We start from the raw sequence: 14,755 nt of genomic DNA on the forward strand, positions 1-14,755 counted from the left end.
GACTTCAGGTATTTCTTTTATTGTGATTCAGAAACACAAAGCCTCATTAGTTCTCTTCTATACCCCTGGACTATCCACTAGGGCAATAGAGTTTACAAAGTGTATAGCTCCAGTTATAGCTCATTGCAGGCTGTCCACATTTTTCCATATTTAGACAACTTGCTTATCTTTGCAGAAAGTATCAGGAATCTCTTCTTTGGGTGAGAGATGTCTTAACACCAGCTGGGATTCCAAGAGAACATTCTAAAGTCTTTTTTGACTCCGATTATTTTCTTGGAGTGTAAGCTAGACAGCACACTTCAAAGAACTTTTTCTTCCACTGGAAAAAAAAATAGCTGCATGTCTAGATCTATTTTTAAGGTTTTCCACTCCTTCAAGTCACTGTGAAAGAATTCTTCATGATTTTGGGTCTCATGACATCTTCAAATATCATGATACTCCTGGAAAACACTCTACATAAGAAAGATGCAGTGGTATCTAAAGTTGATCTGGTCACAACACCAACATCCTTTGTCTTTTCAAGTTCCAGTGGTGGGGTTTGTTAGAACTTGGTGGAAACAGCAAATTTCCCTAAACCCAGGTCTCCCCTTCTCCTCTGCTCCAAAGCAGTCAGTCACCGTAGATGCCTTGGACTTTTATTGGGGACCAATTACAGAGGAATAAAAGTGCAAGGAGAATGGCACACCAAGGACAGATGCAACCACTTCAATATAAAAGAAATGCTTGCCCTGATCAAGCCACTTGACTCTCTAAATCATCTTTGTTCCCCTGGACGTCTTCAAGTTGTTAGACAATACCAGAGTCATGGTACATCAATAAGGAGGGGGAACCAGGTCATACTCCCTTTGCAGACTAGCCAGTGTTAGCTTAGGAAATAGGTTCACATCAGTCTCGCAGTATAGGCGTCCTGCATTCCTTCAGAGCAAAACTGTATGGCATATAAGCTGAGCAAGACTAGGGCAGACCCTCGTGAACAGAAACTAGATCAGGGGTTCTTCCAAGATTTGATCCATCTGTGGGGAGTTCGTCTGGTAGATCTGTTTGTCTCCTCTGAACAGTCAGCTGGCAAGGTCATATTCCAGGGCACATGCAAGAAGGCCTTGAAGACTGTGCCTTTTGTTTTCCTTGGACAGAGAAATGTGCCTATATGTTTTCCACCCTTTTCACTGATATCCAGGGTACTTCTGAATATTCGGAAAGAATCCCCTCCAGAACCTGGTGACTGCCTTTTGGCTCAGGCAGCAGTGATTCTCCCTTGTTTTGAAGGTAGCCAGGGACAATTGCTACAAGTTTCCTTACAGAACAGCTTGCAGAAGGTCAAGGTTGTTTGATATACCCTGACCCCAGTCAACTTCATCTGACTGCCTAGGTGATAGATGCATTAAGGGAATTCTTCAGCTGACTGCCTAGGTGATAGGTGCATTAAGGGAGTTAAAACCCTGTTTACTGAGCATATGCAGTAGGTACTAGAGGAGAGAAGAAAACCTGTTACCAGAAAATCATTTATTGTAGTTGCAAATGGAAAAGATTCTCTAGTTGGTGCCACCCACGTAACCAGAACCCATTCAGGGCTAGCTGTTTTCTGGTTTAACTATATTTGTGAGCGTTGCTGCTCTGTGGACTTTCTTACTCTTCCATCGAGGTTCAGACCATTTCAGCATATCTGCCCAGGATCCTCTTTCATTGCACTCTTGTAAAAATGCTACTGAAAGAAGTTTTGCATAAGAGGCCTCCAAGAAATCCAGTGGTTCCTCATTGGGATCTTGATTCTTACTTTTGTGTTATAGAAGCTAACACTTGCTCCACTTGAACCCGCTAACCTGGCTGACTTGAGGTTCTTAACATGGAAAAGGATCTTGCTGATGCTCTGACCTGTGCAAGAAGGGTATCCGGGCTGACTCGGGATAAAAGCTTTCAACTCTGTCTCCTATTCCTCAGAGACTGGGTTTCTTTGAAAACGAATTCAGCTTTTTTGCCTAAAGTGGTTTCTTGTAGGTTCATAGGTTGGTACTAGGCTGTCAGCCCTAGGGCCTATACAAGCCTATACAAGCCTAGCCATAACAATTCCCTTACTATCTCTTCCCATGGTATTTCCTTCCCTGAACCTCTGTCTAGCAGGGTGACTGACGTGATCCCTGGGGTGAATTTCCTATCTCCCATCCAATCATCAAGGTCCCTTTTGAAGAGGGCCAAAGAGGCGCTCTGCTTGACATGTATGGGCAGTCTGTTCCAGAGTCTGGGGAGTTTCTGGGTCAGGAACCTATCCCTTCATGTTTTGTTCATTGTGATGACATGGTTTAGATCCCTGGAGCGTGTCTCTTGAGGGATTGGGATTTCTTTTAAGTGTAGCATGTCCAACAGCTCTGGGTTTGACATGCCCTTGTATGTTAAGCAGAGATCACCTCTGAGTAGAAGATATGCGACAGAGTATAGGTGGAGTTTTCTGTCAGCATAAGGCATCTGCTTTAGGCCTGTGATCTTAGTTTACTTTAAGGCAAACTATCCATGTCATCGTTTTCTTGGACCTAAAAATAAGGGAGAGAGGGTTCCGCTACTGAGTACAAAGCTGTGCTTAGATGCAGTGCAAAATGTTGTACTGGAGAGGGTAATGAGGGATATGCAGTCCATATGTTTTTATTACTTTGCCATGTAGTCCAAACTGCGAGGAGCTTATTGATGCTTATGTACCCATTTTGGTGTGTAGCTGTCAAAACACCTGGCACAACTCCTCCAACCATAATACTTTTTCAGTAAGAAAATCAAGGACCTAAATCACAAAAGCTCTACTGATTGCCTCAAAGCACTGTCATTTTATTTATTGGTATGTTACCGGCTCCATCTTTACCTCACCTACAGGACCTTTACTACCAACACTATTTCAGATCCTCTTCATATCCACAAGTCCGGTAGTGGGAACCTGCTCAAGAGATCTACGTCCCTTCTGGAGTTTAAATATAACATGCTGGAAGGCTAGATATGTCTCACAAAGAATACCACTTCTCTAGAATTGTCTTCTACTCCATGTAGAGTAAAGTAATCCCTTATACTATTCAGGTATGATCTGAATGAATCAATGGGAAGCTGCAAGTTCACCCCTGGACTGGCACCCTTATCCATTATAAACAGGGGTAACATTTAAATGTTTGTATTAAGATTACAAAAGAATTTAGAGTGTGTTAAAATGGAGCTTGAAAAAAGGGTAGGAAAAAAGTTATGGCCAAGAAGGAACAACAGTTATTTAGAGGGGATGAAAAGGTTTAAGTGTTGTAAAATAAGGGGGAAGCCCGCAGAACAAGAAGAGGCACTAATGCAGAGTGCTAAAGAGAAAATAAGGGAGTATCTCTAGATGGTATGCATGAGTTTAGAATGATTGCTGCTAAGCTGCTGTCTTTTGATGACTCCGGAATGCTAAAACTTTTAGGATGTCGACTGGGGCAACAGAAAGTAGAAAGGGTTGTGGCAAACTTAAAGAGCTTGTAACAAGAAGGATAACCAGCGACCCTGTAGAGAGGTATTATAGATATTTCTGAAATTTAATGAACATTTGTATAAAGCAGAGGAGTGTGGAAGTAGAAGAAAAAGCACAAAGGGAAATAATTATGGAAGACTTTGGTATGCCAAGGTTAGAGGCAGATGAGGCTCAGCAATTGGCTGTTAGGATAGGAGGAAGTGAGAGAAAAATTGTGAGGTCTGTAATGAGTCTGCAGCAAAGTCCCCAGTAATAGATGGTACTCCTGTGGAAGTTTGAGAGCTAGGAGAGAAGAAAGTGACTCTCGTCTGTAAGGTTTTATTTTTTTCATTTATTTATTTATTGAACCAAGAGGAAAAAAATGAAGAACCAGCCAACACGACTTAAGGCAAAAATAAAAATCTTTAATATACATGGTAAGTGCTTTCACATCAAATTGATGATGATTCAGACTATAAAAATCTCAAATTATAACATTTATGTACTAATACACTAAGCTGTTCCCAGTAGAACAATCGATAGAGAAAAAAGAGGCAACTTTTATGGGAGTGTAATGAGCTATTGGGTGAGCAAATGAGTGTGACTAAGGAAATGTTTTGAGCTGGGATACAGGATCTGAATTCTGTAGACCTAGTAACATCTTGATGAGTTTAATTCTGGTGGCTGGAAAAAAAGCAGTTACTAGAAAAAAAATGGAAATCAAAGTCTAAACCAACTGTATTTGAAGTAGTGAACATTGTGACAGAGATGAAGGATAGAAGCAAATTATATAGAAAAAAAAATGTAAATTGTGGGAACAGTGCATGCAGAATAATGTTTTGGAATCAATTTTATGTAATGTGTAAAAAAAAAAAAAAAAAAAAAGATGTAACTAAACATGTTAACATGGCTTGTTTTCTTTTATGTTTGCCTATGTCTTAAGTGATAGTTCAATAAACTGTCTTTCGGCTTTTCCCGGTTAGCAGTCGCCACAGCAGAACTCCGGTCCGCTAATGACTGGCAGTAGATTTTTACATGCTGGCTTGCCGGGCCTAACGCACAACCTTCGAAGGAACACCCATTCACACATGTCGAAACACAGAAGACGCTCAAACTGAGAGTCTAACGTGCAACATCTAACTGTGAGGCGACAACGCTACCGCAGCACCACCCATATAAGTGATAGTTCAATAAAGGTGTTAAAAAAAAAAAACTACAAACTGGTCTGGGTTAATCATACTTAAAATAGTAGGGCTAGGGACTTATTTTGGGGATGCTTGGCTAGACGTCTGAAGATTTTCACAGATCAATAGCCTAGTAAGTACCTGTGAAGCTATATGTATGGTGACAGTCGTGTGAAACGCAGGTTGTACATGCTGCAGTACATGTGCTTGAAATACTGTTGCAACCTCCATTGCCACAACATATGTTGTATGGATGTTGTATGGCAGTCTGTGCACGCTGGATATGATACTTTTTCAAATCTTTATATTATAGCCCCCTGTAGCATGAGTGCAGACTGCTTGATAAACGCCAGGGTGCCCATGCTGCAATATTGTGCTCCCTTTATATTTAAGGGTAGGGTGTGTATATTATAGCCACAGACTGCTTCGTATCCCTGAGAGGACAGGCTGTGATGCTGATGCAGTTTGTTTTATAGCTACATCACCCCTCCCCCACTTCTTTACCTGCTGCGATATGCATTCTTCTTGTGTCAGTGGCATAAGCAGCAGAGGATACCACACCATACATGTCCCTCTGCTGGGTACCAATAGACATAGCATTTTGTTAATCCCAGCTGCCATTCTGACAACAGAGATGTCCTCTGTCCACCAACTGGTACAAGGTGTGGAAGGGGTCTTTCAGTCTTTTATTTCTGGTTCGAAGTTGTAGTGATGAGATAAGACATGTAGTGCTGTGGTATTGTGTAATTGTTTCCTTTTGCTCCAATTAAAACAGGACTATTTGCTGAATACACTCATTACTTTAGTTTTTGTTTCAAATATTTTTTTATTTTCCAAATATAATGTTTAACAATACAATCAATAATAAACAAGTATTGTAAACCTTTATATATACTATGTACAATTGACCTGAACCAAGGAAGAAAAAAAAATAATAAAATACATGAAATTAGTAACAAAAATGTATAATCAATTAATAAAGTTACACATTAATTATTTAGGGTTCATTTTTAATGTCTCAAGAGTTAAAATGTTTTCCCAATGATTGTTTGTCCATGTTTTAGGTGAAATTCTCGATTCCTTCACCTTAATTTCTAATGTTGCTGATTCTTCCATCAATCTCAAGAATTCTTCCAGAGTAGGTTCTTGTGAAGACTTCCACTTTCTAGTTATACATTTCCTTGCCACAGCTAGTATAGATCTTTTTTTTTCATTCAAGTAGTAGTATTAGCATTTAAGAGGACTAAAGATTTGGTTAAAATAAAGGTATCTGTGAATATAGCTTGGAAAAAAATAGTAATTTCTTCCCAGAATTTTTTTTATATTAATACAGTCAAAAAATATGAGACCAATCGGCTTCACAGTTTAAAGAACATCTCCAACAAATGGATTTATCAAGTGAATTGAATTTGGCTAGTTTATCAGGTGTAATAAATGCCCTGTGAATATATTTCCATGTAAATATTTCCATGTAAATATTTTCCATACTTGTAAGTTAACAGAACATAAACAATTTGTTTTACTCTCAGTTGATAGATTAGTGTGACATCCTTTTGCTATGAAATTCCAATATCTTGCATTAGGGTTAGTTTTATTTATCAATATTTTGTATAATTTTGAAATTTAGGTTCGTCCAATTATAATTGTCATAAATAACTTCAGATAATAGACTTATCAAATTTGAACTAGTTTTATAAGGACAATTAATTGTACTATTAAGATCCTTAACATATGATAATATGCTTTGTAGTATCAACCAATCTGCTAATGGAATGTCGTATTTATTCTGAATTTGTTGAATGTCTAATACTACTTGATTCTCTATACAATGTTGCCAACAACTAAAGTTTTTCCCCTCCCATCTAGTTAAAATAACATTATGAATTTTATTGAAGAAATTCTTTGTAGAGCTAAAGGGTATTATCAAGCCTAGCCAAATCTTAATATCCGTGTTAATATATATAAATCTTCTGAATAAATTGTAAATATTATTTATATAATTTGTTGGTTTTGTTATATTATATTGAATATTTACAGTCAATATGTGCCACATCCTATTATTTTGTTCACTTAATATACAATTTTAATTACTTTATTTTCATTTAGAAAAATAGTGTGCAATGTTTTTTTCCATGTTGAAGAATAATTAGGATCTATCCAATTAATGATAGTTTTTAATATACGATTCTAGATCTAGAAATTTAATTCCACCTGTTTCCCAAGATCTAATAGATGTGTATAGGCTATTCTATTTATTTTAGGATACCAAAGAAAGTTTTTAATAGAATTTTATTTCTTTCAAGATTTTCTTGTTTGGTACTATAGGAATAGCTTGTGCAATGTAATTTTTGTAAGCATTGTCATTTTTATTATTTGTAATCTGTCTTCAAATCTCAAGAACATTTTATTCCAGCTTACTATTAAAATTTTTATTTTATTAATTATGTTGCTGTAATTTGTGGCTAACGTAGATTCCAAATTATCATAGTGTTATTCCTAAATATTTTATTATGGGAACTTGTTTTCCTATCACACAATTTGTAGTTAAGGCCAATTCTCTCTTTTTTATTCAAATGTATATAATTAGATTTTCCCTTGTTAAATCTAAGGTCGGAAATATGATAAAACCTTTCCACTATTTAATCTAGTTTTTGTACTGATTTCTCCGAGACAGATAACATGAGTAAAACATCATCAGCAGATAACATAATTTTTGAATAGAGGTGACCATATACATCTATGCCTGATCTATTAGAGTGGTGGCGTACTCAATTCCTAAGGCAAGCAGGATGGGAGACATCGGACATCCCTGCTTTTGTACCTTTGGTTATTGTACCTTTGGTTATTTTAATAGCCTTCGAGGTAAATGGCCCAAGATTTACATAATCCAAATTGTTTTTATAAATATTCTTTATTAGCATAATAAAATTAGTAGGAATTTCAAACAATTCTAAAGCGAGAATGCATTAAAAATATATTGCAGGATTTCAGCACAATCAAGATTTTAGAAACAGTTTACAGAATATGATTTCAAGGAATACAGGACAGTATGAGAGTACAATTCATATTAAAATTGATTAAAATTTTGCTTTTTAAAGTATGCTTATTGCATTTGCATAGTAAAGCAGTACTACTTTGAGATTCCTAAACTGAGAGTTAAGGTTGTATAGAAATTGCCTGTAGTGAAGAGATTCAGGGATGGAGAAATAGTGGTGGTGCTTTGAGTGCAAGTATTAGAGAGAGAAATTAGTGCTCAATATTTATACGTTTTGTTGAGCAAGTATAGTTCTAGGAGTAGAAGGATTGTCTAGTATTTACAAGTTTTGTTGAGCAAGTATAGCTGTAGGAGTAGAAGGATTAGGTAGTATTTACCAGTTTTGTTGAGCAAATCTAGCTCTAGGGGTAGAAGTAGTTAAGTCGAGGGATAAAGCTGCAGGATCTTGCAGGGAGAGATTGATATAGTTGTAGGAATATGTCTATAAGAGGAGGATAGGGAAAATGTTTCAGAATTAGGAGACGCTTGTACTAGAAGTGATCCAAGATTAAGTAGGTTTTAGTAGACAGGTGTTTGAAAAGTAGGGCCTTGAAACACCTATAAGACATGTATATTGGCCCATAAGATTTACACTGTTTTCTTTTATAATGGGTGTAATTAAGGAGCATCTCCATGAAATTGGAGTTGTGTTTTGTGCTAAAATAATATTCAGAGTTTTGTGAAACCATGATATTACCGAAGATGGAAATATCTTGTATAATTCATTAATTATTCCATTAATTCCCAGTGTTTTATTACTTTTACTTTCCTTAATTTTTTGAGTAATTTCTTTGAGATATTTGTTTTTGAATGTATAACTTTAACTTTTCTGGTATCGCCTTTACCTTTCCTAATTTCAGGTCTAAGTTTGATGTATTAGTTATATGTGAAGTATCATTATAATGGTCAGAGAAATCATGTTTAAATGCATCTAGTATATCATTTGTATTCAAAACCTTTTTGTTTTTTTCCTTCCTTCATGTATAATATTTGTAATATTTCTAATCGAATACAGTCTTATTGCTAAATTATGCATATGTTTGTGTGATACTGCATAGGAACTAAATTTTAATCTTTATACAGCTATTAGTTTTGTGAGTTAGGATTTCATTATAACTTTTAAGTCTTCCAATGCTTTTTTATGATTATTTTGTGTGCAAGTAGATGAATTAATGGCGAGATCTGTAATTTGTTTTTAGATGTTACATATTTCCGATTCCCACTCTTTTTTTAGCTTGTTTTATACCATGAAAGAATTTTTCCATTTAGATGGGATTTCAAGGTATCCCAAAGATTAATTACATTTATTTCAGTAGTGTAGTTTATATCTAAAAAGAATTGTACTTCTGAATCTAACCAAGGTTTAAATTGTTTTATTTTTGTAATGGAAGCTGGAATTCTTGACATAAAAATTAATTTCTTATCTGTATGTATTTTGAGAATTAATGAATTATGATATGAAAAGGCACAAATGATTATGGAAAATGTTATTATTTTTGAATTTAGCTCTTGAGATATGAAGATTTTATATATTCTTGTATGTGTCCCAGATCCTGTGGTCTTGTTGTGAAAATAATAATGAATTGTTCTCCTTATAACTAAATGTATCAATTAGATTTAAACTGTCTTCCTATTTCTTAAGTAGCTTCCCTATAGAACTTGCACGTAAATTTATTTTGCTTGTGGTCTCTGATTTATCCAATGTACAATTATTCACCTCCCAAAATCACATTTCCTTTATATACTCTATTTATTAGATCCATGTGTTTTCTTATTGTCCCAACCCCAATACCGGGAAACCAATATATATTTACTAACGTCCAGAGTCTATTGTTATATTTTACTATGGCTAGGAGTCCTTCTTTATCTTCATATTTGTAAATGATTTGAGGCATAGTGACATTTTTTCCCCATAAAAATTAAGTTCCCCTAGTCTTTTTTTATATGAAGAATGAGATAAGATCATATATTCATTAGGATTCCAGCTTAAGGTATTTGTTTTGAAGTGAATCTCTTGAAGTACTACTTGTACTTGATTTAATTTCATACATCTTAATAAATTAGATCTTTTCCTTGGATTGTTTAAACTGTTAGTGTTTAAGGATAAAATAGTCAAGTCCATTTTCAGTATTTTACTTTACATCATATTTGTTTTGTATTATATTTTGTAATACCATACCATGAGTAACTATTGTGTTAATAATTCTCATTGTAGTCAGTATTTTAATTTTGGTCAAATAACTTAAAATAGAGTTTAGTTCAGGCCAATAAAAATGCCAAAATTACTTGTATAACAACAGGTATATAAATATTTTTGTAAACCCTCTAATGTACATGAAGTGAAATACACTTTCAATCTGCTAGATGAGAAGAAATCTAACCGATTGCCTCATGAAAAAAGAAAAAAAATGAACCCTTTTCGAGCTCCAGTACACCTTTTCTCTTATCTTGGAGATTTAACAATATTGGTTATTATTTTCCCTATATAACTTTTAAGAATGAATTAACATAATGTATGGAAATGAGTATTGATTTGGTAATACAATTTAATTTTAGATTCAATTAGACTTCTTTTTCAGAATATAATCATCCTGTCATGCACTACTTAAACATTTATAAAGTAAAATCTCATTTATAACACAGTAAATGTTGCTTAATATTAGTTCTCTTTAGCCTGAGTTAGTATATATACATATTAATAGTCTCCAGTATTCTGTTATGATCACTATATTAATGATTGTCAGATAAACACTCTTCTACATACTAAAAATATATTACAACTGAGTGAAGTAGGTTTAGAAATGTATCAATAAGTGAAGATAAATACAGACAAGTCTATTCAGAACACTTGAATCATACTACAAAAACTATGTAGTCCATAGAATGAACCCTTAGAGTTGTGTTCACTAGAGATGATAATGTAAATTTGTTTGAGTGAACAATACATGTTAAATCTCTGCGCATCACTCACACTTTCAATTAGAGACAAATGGAAAGCATAACCAGATTGTTTTTCTGTCCACCCATGAATGTAGTTGTGACCACTTAAAAGAAAAAAAAATGAAGAAAGACATTAGACCATAGTGATCACTCTATGATGAAACAGAAGTAATTTGCCCTGATAAGTGGCCATGTGGGTGAGCAATTTATAAATTTCTTAATACTAATGCATAGTTTTATCAATTCATATTATGAGAATATCGTCACAGTATATTGAACAAAATGCTAGTCAAGGCAGAGCATTACTGAATCTGTTCTATACAGCCACATTTCCTTAGAACCTTTATAATAGAGTGTTTATCATGCAACAAGATAAGAGTAGGCAGACTCCCGTCTTTGTTATTAAATTGTTAAAAGTAATGATACTCTAAAAAATACAAAACCTATTACGCTGAATAATGCCTTAAGAAATCGCTCTATCTCATGTCTATTTAATTAGTGTTCTACTTGAATTTCTCATCCAGGAATTACAATTTACAAATCTGTCTTATTTTACTACTTGAAGCAGTAGCAAAAGCAGACCATGAAGACATTTTCTCATGGGCCCTTTACTTTAAAGATGAAATTCCAAGGTGAACTCATTTTTACCAACCATCTCACTAAGAATCTAATAACCTTATTATTTAAACAGTTGTCAATATTCAGTAAAAATAGCTGCATAATAGTCAGCTATACAACTAATGTCTGAAGGATCGAAGGTAGTTTGTTATAAATCCCTGCCTTAACCAGATGTGTAGCATACATAATATCATTTAGGATTTGTGTTTCTTAGGAACCTATGTCTGTAAATGTGTAATTCAAACAATTCTTGGTAGAATGAATGACATCTAAACTACTTTATTATGCTAATTTATGTGCAATTTTACTATAGGTTTCCCAGTACTTCCCCGTCATCAAGGCAACTCCCAAAATACATCAACAGGCACTCGCAAGACTGTCTGAGATGCCAGTTTTATGAGTTATAGAACCATGGCTTAACGTTTTGCTGGGAATAACTGTTCATCATAGAAAATAAGTACACATGCCCACACAATTTAGTAGTGCAGTTAAACAACTACTTGCATGTTGGTGTAAGAATTTTGGCTAATTGCCAGCATCTTTGCCACTTTACTGAAAGTTGAACCACACCAAAGATTAGAAATCACTAAAGGGTGAGGAGAGTAATTTACTGTCTACTGTATTCACTATTTATTTGGTTACTACTTAATTCAATTGAACATGTCTAGACAGTGTGAGCAGAGGAAAATAACACTGCACAATACAGGGTTTACTATGTTATCTAATAAAGCAATGGGCACATTATATTCGAATAAGCAGGAGTTATAAGTACAAGGTAATAAGTCCCTTTGTGGCTTCTGAAATGAGATGATTTCTGTTACCAGGTTAATGACGTATTCAGTATGTTGTTGTGTCTTTCGGCTTTTCCCGGTTAGGGGTCGCCACAGCGGAACTCTGGTCCGCTAATGATTGGCAGTAGATTTTTTACGTGTCGAGTTGCCAGCCCTGACGCACAACCTTCAACAAAGATACGCCCATTCACGCATGTCTCCACGCAGAAGACACTCTAGCTGAGAATCGAACCAGACAGTGTCTTACCATGAGGCGACAACGCTACCGCAGCACCACCACAACTGCAGCTGATGTGTGCATCTCACACACATATTTTCCTATTTACACTTGCAACACTGTAACAGATGTTTACAAAGCTATCAGACATGTCATTTTACTGGATCACCATAGCATAGTGCATCTTTCAGCCTAGGTAGGAATAATTCAGAAGTAAGAAAGGACTGTGTTTAATTCAAGTGTAACAACGTAGTCTGTAATTTTTCTATTACTTTTTCAATTGGATGTTTTTCAATGTTACTGTAAATTCTTTTTTGTGTTACCTACATGAAAAATAGCTACTCTGTCACTGATTTCGCACCTATTCTTTTTATTTATTTAAAAGAAGTCGGGGTTTATAGATCCAAAGACCATGTTAAACGATCTTAAAATATACTGCTTGTGCAACTATCACACTACAAGCACTACCTTAACAATAGACAAGCAGAGGATTCCTTAACTGACTATTTCCACCATAAATATTTCATAGCAGACAAGGGAAACCTCTAACTAGTGCACTAGAATGTTTCAAATAACAGCATTGTCAGAACCTGGTAACAAAACTCTATTTATAGTGACTCTGTTTTTTCCACATTTAAAAATAGGAATATCTGTTACTTTTAAAATGGGAATTTGAGGTGTAGTGAAGTCAGTAAGCCACAGAAACCATGATTAAAATTTTTCAATTCCTATTATGCAACAATGAGGTGAACTAAATATACTATTAATAAAAAGGGAGATAAGAAAAACGTTTGTGTATATGTTGTGTCTGTTCTTCTTTTACATATAACTAATTATACTAAAGTGAAAGATAACATTTGAATTTGGTTTTCCTCACTGCCTATAAATGAGATGTAACTATATTTTTAGAAGTCACTCTAAGTTATAAAACCATTTAACATTATCAGACAACCACTATACTTGTGATGAGTATGTTGCATAAAGTATGTTTAAGAAAAAGTATAAATGTGTCAGAGTATAATAAGCAATATAATACATAAAATACATACATTTTGAGATAAAGTCCAGAAGTCTATATCTTTGTTGATTCTTTGAAAGATTTGAAAGACTGTGTAGTTTTAGAATCAGTTCTTTGTTTCTTTTTCCTTAACATCAGACCAAGTATTTTTTTCTGGAGCTCTTTTCAAGTTGGTAGAAGCAGTCCAGTCCATTTCTTCAGGAACTGTGATGATGATATTATTATTCTTGATGAAGGTAGAAGCTTCTTCGGTGTTGTTAAAGGTTCTCACGTCATTTGAATAGAAAATTCTGATTCTAGCAGCAGTGGCGGGCTGATCCAAGAAGGACAGGAGACAGCTGAATGGGTGGTGCATTAGGTGGAAGAGGGTATAGAAAAATGTGTGCATTGACAGCTTTTAACTTTAGCTAGATGACAAGAAACAAAAAGTGTTAGGCATGAAAAATAAATTACTTTTTAAATACATTACTGGAATGCCAGTCAAAATCAAGTATTGCAGTGTACTGCTTATGTTGACATTACCAGTTAACTATATACAGAGATTTACACACACACACACACACACACCACTCACCTTCTGCAGTTTGTCAAGCTGCAGTTCTAATATATAATATATTGCTTTATTAAATTTGGTACCAAGTAACATGCTGAAAGTAGAAATCTATGTGATGTCCCCCATTGTAAAACTGTTTCTTATCCAAAAACATTGTGCCTGCAATTGTTTCATGGGGAAAACATGATAGTCTGAAAGTAATGAAAAGCAAACAAAACAAATAAGATAACAGAAGAAAATAATCAATACATTTGCTAATTATTCATTCTGTTTACAGGTTCTTAAAGTTCTGTAGAGATGACCAAGTCTCAGTCCGGTGAACAAGTGTAATGAGCTAATAAAATAATGAACTTGTCCTTGAAGGATTGAAAATGATATTTTGTCAATGTTTTCTCTGCATGGAGCAACATGAGAAAGGCTTTCAATGTTGGCAATTAAATAGTGCTCTGTTTAACAGCATGCTTTATGTGATCTAAAGCTTTCACTTGCATCTTCTGCCTCAGACACTAATCTGAATTTTGAACACATGGTCAGTTAAAGCTTTATTACTTAATGCCAGAATTTCAGGGATCAGGCCCATTTACATTTTTTAACTTCATTTATACTATTTTTGTTCTACCAGCTGCTGCAGAAATCAGGAATGAGAAAAGCCACTGTAGTACTTTAAACTGCAGTGTGTCCTGTTGAAGGGAATGTAACCTCAAGAGCAAGAAATCTGGACAAAGCCATACACAGAAGTGGGACAAAGGCCCAAAAATAAGGACAATTTTTAAATATTGTTCTAATAAACTTAGAAAGATAATAGAATAGGTCTTGCATTAGTATGAATTTTCTGAAGGGTATAAAATCTGAAACTCAAATGTCTGTCATTTTCTAACTTCAGTCTTTAGTGATTTGTCACTAATTTGCCAAAAAGCACAATTTTATGAAAAATGGACCAAAAATGTGATGC

At 34.8% G+C, this 14,755-nt stretch overlaps 1 protein-coding gene across 2 annotated transcripts in view; it reads left to right on the plus strand.

Moving 5' to 3' along the window:
• Positions 1-14,755, plus strand: part of SEPTIN2 (septin 2) — a 1,307,428-nt gene that overhangs the window by 50,364 nt on the left and 1,242,309 nt on the right. The gene's annotated exons all lie outside the window — the stretch shown is intronic.

The sequence above is a fragment of the Protopterus annectens genome, chromosome 4.part0 (genome assembly GCF_019279795.1).
Source record: "Protopterus annectens isolate FY-2018-M chromosome 4.part0, PAN1.0, whole genome shotgun sequence".
Classification (NCBI taxonomy): domain Eukaryota; kingdom Metazoa; phylum Chordata; order Ceratodontiformes; family Protopteridae; genus Protopterus; species Protopterus annectens.